Raw genomic sequence first — 3,593 nt, forward strand, 5'->3', positions numbered from 1 at the left:
AAATATCACAAAGCAGAATAAATGACATTTGGAGGAAAAAACTCTCACTGAGTTTTGTTGGGTTTTTTCCACAGCCTGTCTTTGCAATCTTTGACCCCAATCCTGGGAAACAGTATGTCGCTGCAGATTCATGTTGCTCGTTAAACAAGGTCTGGGTGACTCCATGGGATAATCATCACCACAGCCTGTAATTGGCCTTTAGGAAGCAAAAAGAAAACTACACACATTTATCCATTTATTTGATTCTGCTGGAAGCAGGCACTGCAATTAAAGAGGAAAAAGAAACATGCAGAGATAACAGGTAGGCAAGAATGGAGGGGGCATGCTGAATAAGTGGGCTGGGATCGAGCTTCACAGATAGGTATGGTCTTTTCATTCATTCGACAGCTATTTGTGCAGTGCCTACTAACTGCCAGCTCTCTGAAACCATAAAGACCGAATGGAAGAAATAATCATAGAAAGAACTGTAAATGAGTGGCTCCAGAAAAAGACAAAGGATCTTGTAAGGAAAATTGGGACAATTTCTCCAAGGAGATATCATTTGAGCTAAAATCTGAAGAAGAGTCATACTAAACAAAAAGGAAGGAGATACTGTTTCTGAGGATGGGTACCCCAGAGAAAATGCCCCATGTTAAGAGGAAGCTTGATGAAGAGCGCGTGAACAACAAAAGTCTATTCCCCAAAGTAGGACAGGAGTAGCATAATACATTTAAAGCTTCTGAAAAGCACTTGGACATGACAGAAAAACCTAAAGATGTGCTTCATGGGGGCAAAAAGATCTGTAGCTGTGGCTTGAGAGCACCAACAGCTGAAGACCAGAAGACCAAGAACCTCAGTATCTGCTTCTACTCTAATGCCAACTTGCTACTGCAGACATCCATTTTGACTGTCTTTGCCTGGACTATTTTTTATTTTCCAACACTTAGAATATATATTCTGCCGGGCTTGGTGGCTCAGCCTGTAATCCCACACTTTGGGAGGCTGAGGTGAGTGAATTGCCTGAGCCTGCGGGTTCGAGACCTGCCTGGGCAATTTGGTGAGACCTCATCTCTACAATAAATCAAAAATTAACCGGGTGTGGTAGTGTGCGCCTGTAGTTCCAGCTACTTGGAAGGCTGAGGTGGAAGGATCGCCGAAGCCCAGCAGGTCGAGGCTGCGGTGGCTGGGAGGGGCCACTGCACTCCAGTCTGGGCGACAGAGTGAGACTCCAACTCAAAAAAAAAAAAAAAAAAAAAAAAAAAGAATATATATTCTGATGACTACCCCTGATCACAACAGAAGCTAGCTGGACATATGGCAACAAAGACCAGACCCTACCTTACATTGGCACTCAATAAATTACATAAAGTGAAAAGAGAGGGAAATGGAAAAGAATTCCTAAATGGAGATTACATTTCTATTACCCAGAAGAAGGTAATGGTAATCCAAAAATAGAATTTAAGTTTATTTGTTGAAATATGATGTTATATTCCCTACAGCCTGTGTGGGCCAAGTTAAATTGTTAAATTTATCTAATCCTCAGTGTATAGCAACATGCAGTGGTGGTTTTTCATGTAGGTTTGCTTTTTGAGACACCCACCAATGTGAGACAGCTGATGCTAAACTAGAATTTTGTTCACCATCTAAAACAAAAGTCCATTCCCCTTTGGAGAGGAAAAACTACTTACCTGAGAACAAAATAGATTTAAAATATGAATCTATAGAAAGGACAACAAAAACACTGAGCCCAATCAACTTAAGAGTTCACCAGGAAAACATCATCTATGTGCCAAGATGCGTCAAGGTTGTTGTTTGTCTTTACACAAAGTTCCACCAAAGTCATAGCCCAATTCTCACAGGCATCTCAAGCCTAATGAAATGTTCGCTAGAGTAGAACCGCCTACACATGAACCTTTTTAAAATTGACCATAGTCACTTTAATTCAGGGAACACTGGCAAGTTGTCTTCTGCCTCTGAGCCTACCTCACTGTCAGAACCATTTCAACTAAAACACATCACCAAAGCAGGCATACACACCTCTTTGGTCTACAGCTGGTTGCGCCCTGATGTGTATTTCTACCCCTGAGTATACATTGTGAGGGGCTGGGCTAAGGATAGACTCCAACACTTTTGACTGCAAATCAAGTTTATTTCTATTGCATCAAACTATTGCCTTTAAATGTGTTTTGCAATATGGGATGCCAGAGAGAGTTTTGGGAAGCCCAGTAGAATGGAATCCTCTCTGCCTGGTACACAGTTACTCACTCAACAAACTGAGAATACAAATACTGTGGGTATTTGTGCTACTATAACAAAATACTACAAACTGGGTACTTAATTTTTTTAAAAAAAAACCTAGAGATGTATTCTCTCACAGTTTTGTAGGCTAGCACGTGCAAGATGAAGGCATTGGCATGTGGTCTGGTGAGAACCTTCTGGCTGCATCTCCATGTGGCAGAAAGCAGAAGAGCAAGCTAGCTAAACATGCTGTGATGCCTCTTTTTATAAAGGCCTCAATCCCACTAATGAAGTAGCAGCCTCCATGGCCTAATCACCTCCTTTTTTTGTTTTTGTTTTTTTGAGTTGGAGTCTCACTCCATCGCTCAGGTTGGAATGCAGTGGCGTGTTCCCGGCCACCCCAGCATCAACCTGCTGGGCTCTGGCAATCCTTCTGCCTCAGCCTTCCAAGTAGCTGGAACTACAGGCATGCGCTACCATGCCTGGCTAATTTTTTGATTTATTGTAGATTTGAGGTCTTGCCATGTCGCCTAGGTTGGTCTCAAACCCACGGGCTCAGGCAATCCTCTTGCCTCAGCCTCCCAAAGTGCTGGGATTACAGACTTGAGCTACCACACCTGGGCCTAATGATCGTGCTGTCCATCAAAAGAGGACTAGGTTTTAAAAATGTGGTACATATACACAGTGGAATATTATACAGTCATAAAAAAGAACAAAATCATGAACTTTGCAGCAACCTGGATGGAATTAGAGTTTATAATACTGAGTGATCTGTCACAGAAACAAAAATCTGAGTATCACATGTTCTTATTCATAAGTGGACCTTGAACTACTACCGTAATACTACAAGAAAAGGACTGACAGTGGCGGGAAACTACAGAGGGCGGGGGCAGGGAGGGGCAGGGAGGTGGGATTAATGGTAGTCAATATCTGTCTGGGGGGGCACACCTCATCAACAAGGGTACCTGTACAATGAATATTTGTATAACTAACACTTAACTGTACCCCACAATTTTAAAATAAAAGATATATATATCTTTTAAAATAAAAGATATATATATATAATTAAGAGGGAAAAAAAAAAGTCCCACCTCCGCTGGGCACGGTGGCCCAAGCCTGTAATCCCAATACTTTGGGAGGCCGAGGCGAGGGGATTGCCTAAGCCCATGGATTCAAGAACAGCTCGAGCGACTTGGCAAGACCTCATCTCTACAATAAGTCAAAAAATTAGCCAGGGGTGATAGCGCATGCCTGTAGTTCTGGCTACTTGGAAGGCTGAGGGGGAAGGATTGCCAAAGCCCAGCAGGTTGAGGCTGCAGTGGCCATGAGTGTGCCACTGCACTCTAGCCTGGGTGATTAAGACTGCAACTCAAAAA

Source organism: Carlito syrichta, unplaced genomic scaffold (genome assembly GCF_000164805.1).
Source record: "Carlito syrichta isolate Samal-C Ts95f unplaced genomic scaffold, Tarsius_syrichta-2.0.1 Scaffold308266, whole genome shotgun sequence".
In the NCBI taxonomy this organism is placed as follows: Eukaryota; Metazoa; Chordata; class Mammalia; order Primates; family Tarsiidae; genus Carlito; species Carlito syrichta.